The sequence below is a fragment of the Bombina bombina genome, chromosome 1, assembly GCF_027579735.1.
Source record: "Bombina bombina isolate aBomBom1 chromosome 1, aBomBom1.pri, whole genome shotgun sequence".
Classification (NCBI taxonomy): domain Eukaryota; kingdom Metazoa; phylum Chordata; class Amphibia; order Anura; family Bombinatoridae; genus Bombina; species Bombina bombina.
Window position 1 is genome coordinate 25,657,687 of NC_069499.1, and position 19,821 is coordinate 25,677,507.

At 45.2% G+C, this 19,821-nt stretch overlaps 1 protein-coding gene across 1 annotated transcript in view; it reads right to left on the reverse strand.

Annotated features, from left to right (window-relative positions):
• SYNE2 (spectrin repeat containing nuclear envelope protein 2) overlaps positions 1-19,821 on the reverse strand; it is a 799,180-nt gene that overhangs the window by 660,546 nt on the left and 118,813 nt on the right. The gene's annotated exons all lie outside the window — the stretch shown is intronic.

Consider the following 19,821-nt stretch of genomic DNA (forward strand, 5'->3'; position numbering starts at 1 on the left):
TACAGCTGTATGAGATATGCCTGTCAGCCAGTGAGCACTAATACAGCTGTATGAGGTGTGTCTGTCAGCCAGTGAGCACTAATACACCTGTATGAGATGTGTCTGTCAGTCAGTGAGCACTAATACAGCTGTATGAGGTGTGTCTGTCAGCCAGTGAGCACTAATACAGCTGTATGAGGTGTGCCTGTCAGCCAGTGAGCGCTAATACAGCTGTATGAGATGTGTCTGTCAGCCAGTGAGCGCTAATACAGCTGTATGAGATGTGTCTGTCAGCCAGTGAGCACTAATACAGCTGTATGAGATGTGTCTGTCAGTGAGCACTAATACAGCTGTATGAGATGTGTCTGTCAGTCAGTGAGCACTAATACAGCTGTATGAGATGTGTCTGTCAGTCAGTGAGCACTAATACAGCTGTATGAGATGTGCCTGTCAGCCAGTGAGCACTAATACAGCTGTATGAGATGTGTCTGTCAGCCAGTGAGCACTAATACAGCTGTATGAGATGTGTCTGTCAGCCAGTGAGCACTAATACAGCTGTATGAGATGTGTCTGTCAGCCAGTGAGCACTAATACAGCTGTATGAGGTGTGCCTGTCAGCCAGTGAGCACTAATACAGCTGTATGAGGTGTGCCTGTCAGCCAGTGAGCACTAATACAGCTGTATGAGATGTGCCTGTCAGCCAGTGAGCACTAATACAGCTGTATGAGGTGTGTCTGTCAGTCAGTGAGTACTAATACAGCTGTATGAGATGTGTCTGTCAGCCAGTGAGCACTAATACAGCTGTATGAGATGTGTCTGTCAGTCAGTGAGCACTAATACAGCTGTATGAGATGTGTCTGTCAGCCAGTGAGCACTAATACAGCTGTATGAGATGTGCCTGTCAGCCAGTGAGCGCTAATACAGCTGTATGAGGTGTGCCTGTCAGCGAGTGAGTGCTAATACAGCTGTATGAGATGTGCCTGTCAGCCAGTGAGTGCTAATACAGCTGTATGAGATGTATCTGTCAGCCAGTGAGCACTAATACAGCTGTATGAGATGTGTCTGTCAGTCAGTGAGTACTAATACAGCTGTATGAGGTGTGTCTGTCAGTCAGTGAGCACTAATACAGCTGTATGAGATGTGCCCGTCAGCCAGTGAGCACTAATACAGCTGTATGAGATGTGCCTGTCAGCCAGTGAGCGCTAATACAGCTGTATGAGATGTGCCTGTCAGCCAGTGAGCACTAATAAAGCTGTATGTGATGTGTCTGTCAGTCAGTGAGCACTAATACAGCTGTATGAGATGTGCCTGTCAGTCAGTGAGCACTAATACAGCTGTATGAGATGTGTCTGTCAGTCAGTGAGTACTAATACAGCTGTATGAGATGTGTCTGTCTGTCAGTGAGAACTAATACAGCTGTATGAGATGTGCCTGTCAGCCAGTGAGAACTAATACAGCTGTATGAGATGTGCCTGTCAGCCAGTGAGAACTAATACATCTGTATGAGATGTGCCTGTCAGCCAGTGAGAACTAATACAGCTGTATGAGATGTGTCTGTCAGCCAGTGAGCACTAATACAGCTGTATGAGATGTGTCTGTCAGTCAGTGAGCACTAATACAGCTGTATGAGATGTGTCTGTCAGCCAGTGAGCACTAATACAGCTGTATGAGATGTGCCTGTCAGCCAGTGAGCGCTAATACAGCTGTATGAGGTGTGCCTGTCAGCGAGTGAGTGCTAATACAGCTGTATGAGATGTGCCTGTCAGCCAGTGAGTGCTAATACAGCTGTATGAGATGTATCTGTCAGCCAGTGAGCACTAATACAGCTGTATGAGATGTGTCTGTCAGTCAGTGAGTACTAATACAGCTGTATGAGGTGTGCCTGTCAGCCAGTGAGCACTAATACAGCTGTATGAGATGTGCCTGTCAGTCAGTGAGCACTAATACAGCTGTATGAGGTGTGTCTGTCAGCCAGTGAGCACTAATACAGCTGTATGAGGTGTGTCTGTCAGTCAGTGAGCACTAATACAGCTGTATGAGATGTGCCTGTCAGCCAGTGAGCACTAATACAGCTGTATGAGATGTGCCTGTCAGCCAGTGAGCGCTAATACAGCTGTATGAGATGTGCCTGTCAGCCAGTGAGCACTAATAAAGCTGTATGTGATGTGTCTGTCAGTCAGTGAGCACTAATACAGCTGTATGAGATGTGCCTGTCAGTCAGTGAGCACTAATACAGCTGTATGAGATGTGTCTGTCAGTCAGTGAGTACTAATACAGCTGTATGAGATGTGTCTGTCTTTCAGTGAGTACTAATACAGCTGTATGAGATGTGCCTGTCAGCCAGTGAGAACTAATACAGCTGTATGAGATGTGCCTGTCAGCCAGTGAGAACTAATACATCTGTATGAGATGTGCCTGTCAGCCAGTGAGAACTAATACATCTGTATGAGATGTGCCTGTCAGCCAGTGAGAACTAATACAGCTGTATGAGATGTGTCTGTCAGCCAGTGAGTACTAATACAGCTGTATGAGATGTGTCTGTCAGTCAGTGAGCATTAATACAGCTGTATGAGATGTGCCTGTCAGCCAGTGAGCACTAATACAGCTGTATGAGATGTGTCTGTCAGTCAGTCAGCACTAATACATCTGTATGAGGTGTGCCTGTCAGCTAGTGAGCGCTAATACAGCTGTATGAGATGTGTCTGTCAGTCAGTGAGTACTAATACAGCTGTATGAGATGTGCCTGTCAGCCAGTGAGCACTAATACAGCTGTATGAGATGTGACTGTCAGTCAGTGAGCACTAATACAGCTGTATGGGATGTGTCTGTCAGTCAGTGAGCGCTAATACAGCTGTATGAGATGTGTCTGTCAGTCAGTGAGCATTAATACAGCTGTATGAGATGTGCCTGTCAGCCAGTGAGCACTAATACAGCTGTATGAGATGTGTCTGTCAGTCAGTGAGCACTAATACAGCTGTATGAGATGTGTCTGTCAGTCAGTGAGCACTAATACAGCTGTATGAGATGTGTCTGTCAGCCAGTGAGCGCTAATACAGCTGTATGAGATGTGTCTGTCAGTCAGTGAGCACTAATACAGCTGTATGAGGTGTGTCTGTCAGTCAGTGAGCACTAATACAGCTGTATGAGATGTGCCTGTCAGCCAGTGAGTGCTAATACAGCTGTATGAGATGTGCCTGTCAGCCAGTGAGCACTAATACAGCTGTATGAGATGTGTCTGTCAGCCAGTGAGCACTAATAAAGCTGTATGAGATGTGTCTGTCAGCCAGTGAGCACTAATACAGCTGTATGAGATGTGTCTGTCAGCCAGTGAGCACTAATACAGCTGTATGAGGTGTGTCTGTCAGCCAGTGAGCACTAATACAGCTGTATGAGATGTGTCTGTCAGTCAGTGAGCACTAATACAGCTGTATGAGGTGTGTCTGTCAGCCAGTGAGCACTAATACAGCTGTATGAGATGTGCCTGTCAGTCAGTGAGCACTAATACAGCTGTATGAGGTGTGTCTGTCAGCCAGTGAGCACTAATACAGCTGTATGAGATGTGTCTGTCAGTCAGTGAGCACTAATACAGCTGTATGAGGTGTGCCTGTCAGCCAGTGAGCACTAATACAGCTGTATGAGATGTGACTGTCAGTCAGTGAGCACTAATACAGCTGTATGGGATGTGTCTGTCAGCCAGTGAGCACTAATACAGCTGTATGAGATGTGTCTGTCAGTCAGTGAGCATTAATACAGCTGTATGAGATGTGCCTGTCAGCCAGTGAGCACTAATACAGCTGTATGAGATGTGTCTGTCAGTCAGTGAGCACTAATACAGCTGTATGAGATGTGTCTGTCAGTCAGTGAGCACTAATACAGCTGTATGAGATGTGCCTGTCAGCCAGTGAGCACTAATACAGATGTATGAGATGTGTCTGTCAGTCAGTGAGTACTAATACAGCTGTATGAGATGTGCCTGTCAGCCAGTGAGCACTAATACAGCTGTATGAGATGTGTCTGTCAGCCAGTGAGCACTAATACAGCTGTATGAGATGTGCCTGTCAGCCAGTGAGTACTAATACAGCTGTATGAGATGTGTCTGTCAGCCAGTGAGCACTAATACAGCTGTATGAGATATGCCTGTCAGTCAGTGAGCACTAATACAGCTGTATGAGATGTGTCTGTCAGCCAGTGAGCACTAATACAGCTGTATGAGATGTCTGTCAGTCAGTGAGCACTAATACAGCTGTATGAGATGTGTCTGTCAGCCAGTGAGCACTAATACAGCTGTATGAGATGTGTCTGTCAGTCAGTGAGCACTAATACAGCTGTATGAGATGTGTCTGTCAGTCAGTGAGCACTAATACAGCTGTATGAGATGTGTCTGTCAGTCAGTGAGCACTAATACAGCTGTATGAGATGTGCCTGTCAGCCAGTGAGCACTAATACAGCTGTATGAGATGTGTCTGTCAGCCAGTGAGTACTAATACAGCTGTATGAGATGTGTCTGTCAGCCAGTGAGTACTAATACAGCTGTATGAGATGTGCCTGTCAGCCAGTGAGCACTAATACAGCTGTATGAGATGTGCCTGTCAGCCAGTGAGCACTAATACAGCTGTATGAGATGTGTCTGTCAGCCAGTGAGCACTAATACAGCTGTATGAGATGTGTCTGTCAGTCAGTGAGCACTAATACAGCTGTATGAGATGTGTCTGTCAGTCAGTGAGCACTAATACAGCTGTATGAGATGTGCCTGTCAGCCAGTGAGTACTAATACAGCTGTATGAGATTTGCCTGTCAGTCAGTGAGCACTAATACAGCTGTATGAGATGTGTCTGTCAGTCAGTGAGCACTAATACAGCTGTATGAGATGTGCCTGTCAGCCAGTGAGCACTAATACAGCTGTATGAGATGTGTCTGTCAGCCAGTGAGCACTAATACAGCTGTATGAGGTGTGTCTGTCAGCCAGTGAGCACTAATACAGCTGTATGAGATGTGTCTGTCAGTCAGTGAACACTAATACAGCTGTATGAGGTGTGCCTATCAGCCAGTGAGCACTAATACAGCTGTATGTGATGTGTCTGTCAGTCAGTGAGCACTAATACAGCTGTATGAGATGTGCCTGTCAGTCAGTGAGCACTAATACAGCTGTATGAGATGTGTCTGTCAGCCAGTGAGCGCTAATACAGCTGTATGAGATGTGTCTGTCAGTCAGTGAGCACTAATACAGCTGTATGAGGTGTGTCTGTCAGTCAGTGAGCACTAATACAGCTGTATGAGATGTGCCTGTCAGCCAGTGAGTGCTAATACAGCTGTATGAGATGTGCCTGTCAGCCAGTGAGCACTAATACAGCTGTATGAGATGTGTCTGTCAGCCAGTGAGCACTAATACAGCTGTATGAGGTGTGTCTGTCAGCCAGTGAGCACTAATACAGCTGTATGAGATGTGCCTGTCAGCCAGTGAGCACTAATACAGCTGTATGAGATGTGCCTGTCAGCCAGTGAGTGCTAATACAGCTGTTTGAGATGTGCCTGTCAGCCAGTGAGCACTAATACAGCTGTATGAGATGTGTCTGTCAGCCGGTGAGCGCTAATACAGCTGTATGAGGTGTGCCGCTGTCAGCCAGTGAGGGCTAATACAGCTGTATGAGGTGTGCCCGTCAGCCAGTGAGCACTAATACAGCTGTATGAGATGTGCCTGTCAGCCAGTGAGCACTAATACAGCTGTATGAGGTGTGTCTGTCAGCCAGTGAGCACTAATACAGCTGTATGAGATATGTCTGTCAGCCAGTGAGCACTAATACAGCTGTATGAGATGTGCCTGTCAGTCAGTGAGCACTAATACAGCTGTATGAGATGTGTCTGTCAGCCAGTGAGCACTAATACAGCTGTATGAGGTGTGTCTGTCAGCCAGTGAGCGCTAATACAGCTGTATGAGATGTGCCTGTCAGCCAGTGAGCACTAATACAGCTTTATGAGATGTGTCTGTCAGTCAGTGAGCACTAATACAGCTGTATGAGATGTGTCTGTCAGCCAGTGAGCACTAATACAGCTGTATGAGATGTGTCTGTCAGCCAGTGAGCGCTAATACAGCTGTATGAGATGTGTCTGTCAGTCAGTGAGTACTAATACATAAATACAGCTGTATGAGATGTGCCTGTCAGTTAGTGAGCACTAATACAGCTGTATGAGATGTGCCTGTCAGCCAGTGAGCACTAATACAGCTGTATGAGATGTGCCTGTCAGCCAGTGAGCGCTAATACAGCTGTATGAGATGTGTCTGTCAGTTAGTGAGCACTAATACAGCTGTATGAGATGTGCCTGTCAGCCAGTGAGCACTAATACAGCTGTATGAGATGTGTCTGTCAGCCAGTGAGCACTAATACAGCTGTATGAGATGTGTCTGTCAGTCAGTGAGCACTAATACAGCTGTATGAGATGTGCCTGTCAGCCAGTGAGCGCTAATACAGCTGTATGAGATGTGTCTGTCAGTTAGTGAGCACTAATACAGCTGTATGAGATGTACCTGTCAGTCAGTGAGTACTAATACAGCTGTATGAGATGTGTCTGTCAGACAGTGAGCACTTATACAGCTGTATGAGATGTGTCTGTCAGCCAGTGAGCACTAATACAGCTGTATGAGGTGTGCCTGTCAGCCAGTGAGTACTAATACAGCTGTATGTGATATCTGTCAGCCAGTGAGTACTAATACAGCTGTATGAGATGTGCCTGTCAGCCAGTGAGCACTAATACAGCTGTATGAGGTGTGCCTGTCAGCCAGTGAGTGCTAATACAGCTGTATGTGATGTCTGTCAGCCAGTGAGTACTAATACAGCTGTATGAGATGTGCCTGTCAGCCAGTGAGCACTAATACAGCTGTATGTGATGTGTCTGTCAGCCAGTGAGCACTAATACAGCTGTATGAGATGTGCCTGTCAGCCAGTGAGCACTAATACAGCTGTATGTGATGTGCCTGTCAGTCAGTGAGTACTAATACAGCTGTATGAGATGTGCCTGTCAGCCAGTGAGCACTAATACAGCTGTATGAGATGTGTCTGTCAGCCAGTGAGCACTAATACAGCTGTATGAGATGTGTCTGTAAGTCAGTGAGCACTAATACAGCTGTATGGGATGTGTCTGTCAGCCAGTGAGCACTAATACAGCTGTATGAGATTTGCCTGTCAGCCAGTGAGCACTAATACAGCTGTATGAGATGTGTCTGTCAGTCAGTGAGCACTAATACAGCTGTATGAGATGTGCCTGTCAGTCAGTGAGCACTAATACAGCTGTATGAGATGTGCCTGTCAGTCAGTGAGCACTAATACAGCTGTATGAGATGTGCCTGTCAGTCAGTGAGCACTAATACAGCTGTATGAGATGTGCCTGTCAGTCAGTGAGCACTAATACAGCTGTATGAGATGTGTCTGTCAGCCAGTGAGCACTAATACAGCTGTATGAGATGTGCCTGTCAGTCAGTGAGCACTAATACAGCTGTATGAGATGTGCCTGTCAGCCAGTGAGCGCTAATACAGCTGTATGAGATGTGCCTGTCAGCCAGTGAGCGCTAATACAGCTGTATGAGATGTGCCTGTCAGCCAGTGAGTACTAATACAGCTGTATGGGATGTGTCTGTCAGTCAGTGAACACTAATACAGCTGTATGAGGTGTGCCTGTCAGCCAGTGAGCGCTAATACAGCTGTATGAGATGTGTCTGTCAGCCAGTGAGCGCTAATACAGCTGTATGAGATGTGCCTGTCAGTCAGTGAGCACTAATACAGCTGTATGAGATGTGCCTGTCAGCCAGTGAGCGCTAATACAGCTGTATGAGATGTGCCTGTCAGCCAGTGAGCGCTAATACAGCTGTATGAGATGTGTCTGTCAGTCAGTGAGCACTAATACAGCAGTATGGGATGTGTCTGTCAGTCAGTGAACACTAATACAGCTGTATGAGGTGTGCCTGTCAGCCAGTGAGCGCTAATACAGCTGTATGAGATGTGTCTGTCAGCCAGTGAGCGCTAATACAGCTGTATGAGATGTGCCTGTCAGTCAGTGAGCACTAATACAGCTGTATGAGATGTGTCTGTCAGCCAGTGAGCACTAATACAGCTGTATGAGATGTGCCTGTCAGTCAGTGAGCACTAATACAGCTGTATGAGATGTGCCTGTCAGCCAGTGAGCGCTAATACAGCTGTATGAGATGTGCCTGTCAGCCAGTGAGCGCTAATACAGCTGTATGAGATGTGCCTGTCAGCCAGTGAGTACTAATACAGCTGTATGAGATGTGTCTGTCAGTCAGTGAGCACTAATACAGCAGTATGGGATGTGTCTGTCAGTCAGTGAACACTAACACAGCTGTATGAGGTGTGCCTGTCAGCCAGTGAGCGCTAATACAGCTGTATGAGATGTGTCTGTCAGCCAGTGAGCGCTAATACAGCTGTATGAGATGTGCCTGTCAGCCAGTGAGCGCTAATACAGCTGTATAAGTTGCACCTAGGTTTAGCTTTACTGGAGGTGATATTTAAGGTATTTTTATACATACATAATATATCAGCACTGCCCTGCACAGAATCTGCACTTACAATAAATGTTTTAAAAGCATTTATCACTGTTATGCAGAGAACAAGACCAGGATTTTGCACAACTGCAGCAGACCACACTCCCTGGAAACCACGCCCATGTGGAATATGTTTGAGCGTCTCCATTGTTGTGGCCAATCAGAGATCAAAAATAAATCGGACTGTGCAGTACTGTTAGCAATAACTGTGTAACATATAGCAGCCTGCGCCAAACTGCGGCATACTTAAGTATGCAGGATACAGTCCAATCACAGGGGTAAATTGGTATCACTATTTAAAATGAATGTGCATTTTATTGTTTAATGTTGCATTTAATATAGGGCCCCACCTTGCTTTTTGTGGATTAACTTTAATTTAGCTTTATATGTGCTTGTGAGCTACACTCTATGACAATAAATTCATTAAACCCTTTGGCTACCATATAGCACAGAACTCTAAGTAGTTAACTTTAACCGATCATAAGAGATAAAGTGACATTAAAATGAAAATCCTTCATGATGTTTAATTAATTCTAGTAAAACAACAAAAACAATAATGCAGAGCCTATTAAGAATATTATTTTATTGCATTTTAGCTTTTGAAAAACAAACTATGCTTACCTGATAATTTTCTTTTCTTCAGATGGAAAGAGTCCACAGCTGCATTCATTACATTTGGGAATTCAGAACCTGGCCACCAGGAGGAGGCAAAGACACCCCAGCCAAAGGCTTAAATACTCCTCCCACCTTCCTCATCCCCCAGTCATTCTGCTGAGGGAACAAGGAACAGTAAAAGAAAAATCAGGGTGAAAAGGTGCCAGAAAAACTATCAGGAATGCATAATTTAAGTTTTTTTTCATAAATGGAAAGAGTCCACAGCTGCATTAATTACTTTTGTGAAAACAATACCCAAGCTATAGAGGACACTGAATGCAAAAAAATATGGGAGGATACAAGAGGCGGCCCATTCTGAGGGCACCAGGCCTGAAAACCCCTAGCCAACAAAATCCCGCTTCGTCCGAAGCCGAAAACAACTTTGAAACAAAGGAAAAGGCCCAAGGACACTGACTCGCAGACCGTCCACAAGCCTTGCTAGAGACCGCAGGAACTAGACTCGACCGAGTTAACAGCCTCCAAGAGACACCGTCGCCCAGCAGTCGGTCTCCAAACAACACACTCCTTACTAAGGATAGGGAACAAACTACCGTATTCTTCCACAAAGAAGAAAAGACACAGAGAAAACAAGATTGTACTTGTAAAGCGCAGCTAATCCCCCTTAAGGGACTCAAGGCGCTGCTCACTTTATCAACCTCGAAAGGAGAAAGGCTGAGTAGACCCCCCGGGGATCGAACGTGCAACCCTCGGTTTGCTACAGTGTAAAGTAGCCACAGTGCATTAGTATGCTGAGCTAGCTGTCCAGCTAGCATAAGGAACTCCAGAAAAAAAAACTAAAAAAGGGCACAAACAGATAGGACTGACGAACAACATCTGAAGCAAAAACACTGCACGCTGCAGTCATCTAAAAATGACTCTGAAACTTAAATACTTGCAGGGCAAGTAAAATCCAGCTGAAGATAGGATCTTCAGATTGCTAAGTATCCACTAACCAGCAGATAGCGTCGCAGACTATCTAAGAGCCGCCAGTCCTTCCCCCAAATCCTGATGGAAAAAAGAGATACCTCAAAGAGGTTTACCGTAACTCGATTGCACCGAGGACGATATAGCAGAGTAGCAGATCTTAGATCCTGCTCCAACACCGGACCAGCCCAAGCAACAGACATGTCCAATAGACAGGGGGGGATAGAAGACCCTAACCACAAGCCCCCAGGGAATGGAAAGAAAAAAGGGGGGACTTACATACCCCAACAGAGCTTGGGTGCCAACCCATTACACTCCTCCAAATAAGGTACTCCTGAAACAGAGAAAAGTGCAATAGATCCGTAGGAAGACCTGTCACAACTCTCTTATACAGTCTCTACGTAGAGAGATCAATTTCCAACAGGTGGAACGGAGTCCACAGAGCAGCAGATACTGCCCCCTACAGAAATAAGCAACCTGATCTAACCTCCTACCCACAGGTACATGTCCACCAGAGAAAAAAACTCTCCATGAAAAGGAGCACACTCCGCCCGAAGGACAAGCCAGGCCTTAAAGTTTAAAACCAGTACCCGAAGGTGGATGTGAACTCTGGCCTTCCTGCTTGCAAGCCCAATGAGCTAGCCCCTATGTCACAACATAGGGTCCCTGAAAAATCTGGGTTGCCCCGAACCAGTCCACAGGATCATAAGTCTCCAGACATCCAAGAAGGATCCAAGACAAGAACCCTAGACCCAGAATCGTCCTAGAACGAACGACACCATCAGGGAACACAAGATACCTTTCTGAAGCAATCAGACCTCACAGGGGAAGAGAACAGGGAAACCCGGAGAACGGGTACAAGACTCACTTGTAATTCCCAGCCCAAAGGGAAGAGAACACCCTTAGCCGGAGGCCACAAGGTGCTAGGCCGCAACAAAGTCACGCATTTCTCTAGAGCCGAAAGGCCCCAAGGGAAATGAGAACAAGAACAGAGTCACCTGAAAGAGAGTAGAAAGAAGGGCTAGTCTCTATAATCCTTTCAGATTAATTTTCCAGAGGACCACACCCAAGGGAGAAGAATGCAAAGCATCCTGAACCCAGGCAGAAAAACATCCCCTAAACAAAAAGCTTGGAAAAAGAGACAACACCTTCTAATGTATCTGATATGGAGACGACTAACTCCCAAAGGAAGACAGAGCCTCACGGCCTTCACTTCCCAATTAAGCAGCCAAAACCACCAGAAAAACCAGACGAAGTCCAGAAAGTCTCGACCTAAAGGAAGAGAACCTCTAAAAGGAACAAGTCCTAAAAGGACACTTCCAAAGAGACCATGAAAGGCAAAACCATAAGAACGGCGGTATGAATTACCTAAATCCTCCAGGCCTCCAACCCACAACGGGAAGGAACACTCTAGTTCCCGGAAAAATTGGAAACGACTGAGTATGTCACCACGGATCTCAACGGAGTCCCGGCCCACTAGATTGAAAGGCGAATGAGGACTGAAGCAATCCCCTATGCCCATAAGCAACCACGGACCTCAAGTCCTCTCAGGATGCTTGTTGAAGCTTGTAAAATAAAACAAGAAAAAAACACAAATCCCATTATGATCACTAGACTCCCTCACCGGACCAACCGGACATAAAAGGGCGCCACGTGTCTGAACTAGGCCTCAAAGACAGAAGGATTTGTACCCAGTCAGGACAAGCCTGAAACCAAGGACCCCAGCACTGTCAAGGCCACATAGAGTCTCCCCCGAGATGGAGGGCTAAATAACAGTGAGACAGACTTTTGTAAACAGTGCGACCACAACATCGCGAGTTTCAATTCCAGAGAAGAAAGTTCCTGAAGAAAACATCACACCACAACATGAGCTTTAGACCAAATAAAAATCATCCTCACCGGATGAAAATAAGATAAGGCAACCCGTAGGTTATCACCCAGGAAGAACGGACAGACCCGCAGGACCAGCCCAACAGGAGTCCGAGACTTCCAAGCTCAGAACTGGAAAAGGATACACAAATAACAAAGACTATAAGGAGATTACTCCATCCCCTTCTGTCTATACATGCAAGCCAGTCGAAGATTAAGACTGAGAATCCCCAGACCCATTAAGAGTGGGATCCTCCAGCAACGCCAAAAACGTGCCTTAGTAGAACACGAAGGCGTGCCTGGCTTCCTCGCATGACAATAAACTGCCCCACATGCAGGAAGTGTTTGTAACCAGCGATATCCCCAGTGATGGAGTCACAGGAAAACACAAAGTCACTTAGTGATCAAAGACGCTGCCGATCTGATAAAAAACTAATTGCACTTGGTGCACACAAAAACATTCTAACCACACTGGCACTTAACTAACACACTGGGAAACATTCTAACCATACTGGCACTTAACTAACACACTGGGAAACATTCTAACCACACTGGCACTTAATTAACACACTGGGAAACATTCTAATCACACTGGAACTTAACTAACACACTGGGAAACATTCTAACCATACTGGCACTTAACTAACACACTGGGAAACATTCTAACCATACTGGCACTTAACTAACACACTGTGAAACATTCTAACCATACTGGCACTTAACTAACACACTGGGAAACATTATAACCATACTGGCACTTAACTAACACACTGGGAAACATTCTAACCATACTGGCACTTAACTAACACACTGGGAAACATTCTAACCACACTGGCACTTAACACACTGGGAAACATTCTAATCACACTGGAACTTAACTAACACACTGGGAAACATTCTAACCATACTGGCACTTAACTAACACACTGGGAAACATTCTAATCACACTGGAACTTAACTAACACACTGGGAAACATTCTAACCATACTGGCACTTAACTAACACACTGGGAAACATTCTAACCATACTGGCACTTAACTAACACACTGGGAAACATTCTAACCATACTGGCACTTAACTAACACACTGGGAAACATTCTAACCATACTGGCACTTAACTAACACACTGGGAAACATTCTAACCATACTGGCACTTAACTAACACACTGAGAAACATTCTAACCATACTGGCACTTTAACACACTGGGAAACATTCTAACCATACTGGCACTTAACTAACACACTGGGAAACATTCTAACCATACTGGCACTTAACTAACACACTGGGAAACATTCTAACCATACTGGCACTTAACTAACACACTGGGAAACATTCTAATCATACTGGCACTTAACTAACACCACACTGGGAAACATTCACAGATGCAATCTTAAAGGGACCTGAAACCCCAAAATTTTCTTTCACGATTCAGATATAGCATACAATTTTAAACAACTTCTATTTTTTAATTTGCTACCTTCTCTTGTTATCCTTTGCTGAAAGGTTTATCTAGGCACGCTCAGGAGCACAAAAGAACCTAGGTTCTAGCTGCTGATTGGTGGCTGCATATATAAATCGATTGTCATTGGCTCACCCATGTGTTCAGTTAGAAACCAGTAGTGCATTGCTGCTCCTTCAACAAATGATAAAAAGAGAATTAAATAAATTCAATAATAGAAGTAAACTGGAAAGTTGTTTAACCCCTTAGTGACCAGAGCACTTTTCCATTTTCTGTCCGTTTGGGACCAAGGCTATTTTTACATTTCTGCGGTGTTTGTGTTTAGCTGAAATTTTCCTCTTACTCATTTACTGTACCCACACATATTATATACCGTTTTTCTCGCCATTAAATGGACTTTCTAAAAATACCATTATTTTCATCATATCTTATCATTTACTATAAAAAAAATTATAAAATATGAGGAAAAATGGAAAAAACACACTTTTTCTAACTTTGAACCCCAAAATCTGTTACATATCTACAACCACCAAAAAACACCCATGCTAAATAGTTTCTAAATTTTGTCCTGAGTTTAGAAATACCAAATGTTAACATGTTCTTTGCTTTTTTTGTAACTTATAGGGCCATAAATACAAGTAGCACTTTGCTATTTTCAAACCATTTTTTTTCAAAATTAGCGCTAGTTACATTGGGACACTGATATCTTTCAGGAATCCCTGAATATCCATTGACATGTATATATTTTTTTTTAGAAGACATCCCAAAGTATTGATCTAGGCCCATTTTGGTATATTTCATGCCACCATTTCACCGCCAAATGCGATCAAATACAAAAAATCGTTCACTTTTTCACCATTTTTTTCACAAACTTTCAGTTTCTCACTGAAATTCTTTACAAACTGCTTGTGCAATTATGGCTTAAATGGTTGTAAATTCTTCTCTGGGATCCCCTTTGTTCAGAAATATTAGACATATATGGCTTTGGCATTGCTTTATGGTAATTAGAAGGCCGCTAAATGCCACTGCGCACCACACATGTATTATGCCCAGCAGTGAAGGGGTTAATTAGGGAGCATGTAGGGAGCTTCTAGGGTTAATTTTAGCTTTAGTGTAGTGTAGTAGACAACCCCAAGTATTGATCTAGGCCCATTTTGGTATATTTCATGCCACCATTTCACCGCCAAATGCGTTCAAATTAAAAAAAACTTTAAATTTTTCACAATTTTAGGTTTCTCACTGAAATCATTTACAAACAGCTTGTGCAATTATGGCACAAATGGTTGTAAATGCTTCACTGGGATCCCCTTTGTTCAGAAATAGCAGACATATATGACTTTGGCGTTGCTTTTTGGTAATTAGAATGCTGCTAAATGGCGCTGCGCATCACACTTGTATTATGGCTAGCAGTGAAGGGGTTAATTAGGTAGCTTGTAGGGAGCTTGCAGGGTTAATTTTAGCTTTAGCGTAAAGATCAGCCTCCCACCTGAAACATCAGACCCCCTGATCCCTCCCAAACATCTCTCTTCCCTCCCCTACCCCACAAATGTCCCCGCCATCTTAAGTACTGGCAGAAACTCTGCCAGTACTAAAATAAAAGGAAAATTTGGGCTTTTTTGTGCATTTTTTTTTTGCATATTTACATATGCTTCTGTGTAGGATCCCCCTTAGCCCCCAACCTCACTGATCCCCCACCAAACAGCTCTCTAACCCTCCCCCTCTGACTTAATGTGCGCCATCTTGGGTACTGGCAGCTGTCTGCCAGTACCCATTTTAGTGAATAATATGCTTTTTTTAAATTAAAAAATGTCCCTTTTCTGTAGTGTAGCTTCCCCCCCCCAATACCAACCCTCCACCCCTTCCAGATCCCTTAGATCGTTTTCAAAAAATAAGTATTTCATTTTATTTGACATTTTACTTTTACATTTTTTTCTGTAGTGTAGCGGTTCCCACCCGCTCCCGCCCCGTGCACGCGCCCGCCCGCCACCCCCCGTGCACGCGTGCGCGCCCCCGAAGGCTCCGCCCCCGATCCCGCCCCCCTTCACCTTCCAGATCTCACCGATGGCCGCCCACCCGCCTCCCAAGTCGGCTCCCACCCACCAACGATACCGGCCATCGATGTCCGGTGCAGAGAGGGCCACAGAGTGGCTCTCTCTGCATCGGATGGCCAAGGGGGGTTATTGCAGGATGCCTCCATATCGAGGCATCACTGCAATAACCGGAAAGCAGCTGGAAGCGAGCAGGATCGCTTCCAGCTGCTTTCCAGACCAAGGACGTACGCCACACGTCCTCGGTCATTAACTGCATTTTTTTTGAGGACGTGTGGCGTACGTCCTTGGTCGTTAAGGGGTTAAAAACATAATTTATGCTTACCTGATAAATTCCTTTCTTCTGTTGTGTGATCAGTCCACGGGTCATCATTACTTCTGGGATATAACTCCTCCCCAACAGGAAATGCAAGAGGATTCACCCAGCAGAGCTGCATATAGCTCCTCCCCTCTACGTCACCCCCAGTCATTCGACCAAGAATCAACGAGAAAGGAGAAACCAAGGGTGAAGTGGTGACTGGAGTATAATTTAAAAGATATTTACCTGCCTTAAAACAGGGCGGGCCGTGGACTGATCACACAACAGAAGAAAGGAATTTATCAGGTAAGCATAAATTATGTTTTCTTCTGTTATGTGTGATCAGTCCACGGGTCATCATTACTTCTGGGATACCAATACCAAAGCAAAAGTACACGGATGACGGGAGGGATAGGCAGGCTCATTATACAGAAGGAACCACTGCCTGAAGAACCTTTCTCCCAAAAATAGCCTCCGAAGAAGCAAAAGTGTCAAATTTGTAAAATTTGGAAAAAGTATGAAGCGAAGACCAAGTTGCAGCCTTGCAAATCTGTTCAACAGAGGCCTCATTCTTAAAGGCCCAAGTGGAAGCCACAGCTCTAGTAGAATGAGCTGTAATTCTTTCAGGAGGCTGCTGTCCAGCAGTCTCATAAGCTAAACGAATTATGCTACGAAGCCAGAAGGAGAGAGAGGTAGCCGAAGCCTTATGACCTCTCCTCTGACCAGAGTACACGACAAACAGAGAAGACGTTTGTCGAAAATCCTTAGTTGCCTGCAAGTAGAACTTGAGGGCACAAACTACATCCAGATTGTGTAGAAGACGTTCCTTCTTTGAAGAAGGATTTGGACACAAGGATGGAACAACAATCTCTTGATTGATATTCCTGGTAGTGACTACCTTAGGTAAGAACCCAGGTTTAGTACGCAGAACTACCTTGTCTGAGTGAAAAATCAGATAAGGAGAATCACAATGTAAGGCTGATAACTCAGAGACTCTTCGAGCCGAGGAAATAGCCATTAAAAACAGAACTTTCCAAGATAACAATTTTATATCAATGGAATGAAGGGGTTCAAACGGAACTCCCTGTAAAACATTAAGAACTAAGTTTAAACTCCATGGTGGAGCAACAGTTTTAAACACAGGCTTGATCCTAGCTAAAGCCTGACAAAAGGCCTGGACGTCTGGATCTTCTGACAGACGCCTGTGTAACAAGATGGACAGAGCTGAAATCTGTCCCTTTAATGAGCTAGAAGATAAACCCTTTTCTAAACCTTCTTGTAGAAAGGACAATATCCTAGGAATCCTAACCTTACTCCAGGAGTAACCTTTGGATTCGCACCAATATAGGTATTTACGCCATATCTTATGGTAAATCCTTCTGGTAACAGGTTTCCTAGCCTGTATCAGGGTATTAATAACCGACTCAGAAAAACCACGTTTTGATAAGATCAAGCGTTCAATTTCCAAGCAGTCAGCTTCAGAGAAGTTAGATTTTGATGTTTGAATGGACCCTGTATCAGAAGGTCCTGTCTTAGAGGTAGAGACCAAGGCGGACAGGATGACATGTCCACTAGATCTGCATACCAAGTCCTGCGCGGCCACGCAGGCGCTATTAGAATCACTGATGCTCTCTCCTGTTTGATTTTGGCAATCAATCGAGGAAGCAGCGGGAAGGGTGGAAACACATAAGCCATCCCGAAGTTCCAAGGTGCTGTCAAAGCATCTATCAGAACCGCTCCCGGATCCCTGGATCTGGACCCGTAGCGAGGAAGTTTGGCGTTCTGGCGAGACGCCATGAGATCTACCTCTGGTTTGCCCCAACGTCGAAGTATTTGGGCAAAGACCTCCGGATGAAGTTCCCACTCCCCCGGATGAAAAGTCTGGCGACTCAAGAAGTCCGCCTCCCAGTTCTCCACTCCCGGGATGTGGATTGCTGACAGGTGGCAAGAGTGAGACTCTGCCCAGCGAATTATTTTTGATACTTCCATCATTGCTAGGGAGCTTCTTGTCCCTCCTTGATGGTTGATGTAAGCTACAGTCGTGATGTTGTCCGACTGAAACCTGATGAACCCCCGAGTTTTTAACTGGGGCCAAGCCAGAAGGGCATGGAGAACTGCTCTCAATTCCAGAATGTTTATTGGCAGGAGACTTTCCTCCTGATTCCATTGTCCCTGAGCCTTCAGAGAATTCCAGACAGCGCCCCAACCTAGAAGGCTGGCGTCTGTTGTTACAATTGTCCAGTCCGGCCTGCTGAACGGCATCCCCCTGGACAGATGTGGCCGAGAAAGCCACCATAGAAGAGAGTTTCTGGTCTCTTGATCCAGATTCAGAGTAGGGGACAAGTCTGAGTAATCCCCATTCCACTGACTCAGCATGCACAATTGCAGCGGTCTGAGATGTAGGCGTGCAAAGGGAACTATGTCCATTGCTGCTACCATTAAGCCGATCACCTCCATGCATTGAGCTACTGACGGGAGTTGAATGGAATGGAGGACACGGCATGCATTTAGAAGCTTTGTTAACCTGTTTTCTGTCAGGTAAATCTTCATTTCTACAGAATCTATAAGAGTCCCCAAGAATGGAACTCTTGTGAGAGGAAAAAGAGAACTCTTCTTTTCGTTCACTTTCCATCCATGCGACCTTAGAAATGCCAGAACTAACTCTGTATGAGACTTGGCAGTTTGAAAGCTTGAAGCTTGTATCAGAATGTCGTCTAGGTACGGAGCTACCGAAATTCCTCGCGGTCTTAGTACCGACAGAAGGGCACCCAGAACCTTTGTGAAGATTCTTGGAGCCGTAGCCAGTCCGAATGGAAGAGCTACAAACTGGTAATGCCTGTCTAAGAAGGCAAACCTTAGATACCGGTAATGATCTTTGTGAATCGGTATGTGAAGGTAAGCATCCTTTAAATCCACTGTGGTCATGTACTGACCCTTTTGGATCATGGGTAAGATTGTCCGAATAGTTTCCATTTTGAACGATGGAACTCTTAGGAATTTGTTTAGGATCTTTAAATCCAAGATTGGCCTGAAAGTTCCCTCTTTTTTGGGAACCACAAACAGGTTTGAGTAAAACCCTTGTCCTTGTTCCGACCGCGGAACCGGATGGATCACTCCCATTAATAACAGATCTTGTACACAGCGTAGAAACGCGTCTTTCTTTATCTGGTTTGTTGACAACCTTGACAGATGAAATCTCCCTCTTGGGGGAGAGAATTTGAAGTCTAGAAGGTATCCCTGAGATATGATCTCTAGCGCCCAGGGATCCTGGACATCTCTTGCCCAAGCCTGGGCGAAGAGAGAGAGTCTGCCCCCCACTAGATCCGGTCCCGGATCGGGGGCCCTCGGTTCATGCTGTCTTTGGGGCAGCAGCAGGTTTCCTGGCCTGCTTGCCCTTGTTCCAGGACTGGTTAGGTTTCCAGCCTTGTCTGTAACGAGCAACAGCTCCTTCCTGTTTTGGTGCAGTGGAAGTTGATGCTGCTCCTGCTTTGAAATTCCGAAAGGGACGAAAATTAGACTGTCTAGCCTTAGCTTTGGCTTTGTCTTGAGGTAGGGCGTGGCCCTTACCTCCTGTAATGTCAGCGATAATTTCTTTCAAACCGGGCCCAAATAAAGTTTGCCCCTTGAAAGGTATATTAAGTAATTTGGACTTAGAAGTTACATCAGCTGACCAGGATTTTAGCCACAGCGCCCTACGTGCCTGAATGGCGAATCCTGAGTTCTTAGCCGTAAGTTTGGTTAAATGTACTACGGCCTCCGAAATGAATGAATTAGCTAGTTTAAGGACTCTAAGCCTGTCCGTAATGTCGTCCAGCGTAGCTGAACTAAGGTTCTCTTCCAGAGACTCAATCCAAAATGCTGCCGCAGCCGTAATCGGCGCGATGCATGCAAGGGGTTGCAATATAAAACCTTGTTGAACAAACATTTTCTTAAGGTAACCCTCTAATTTTTTATCCATAGGATCTGAAAAAGCACAGCTATCCTCCACCGGGATAGTGGTGCGCTTAGCTAAAGTAGAAACTGCTCCCTCCACCTTAG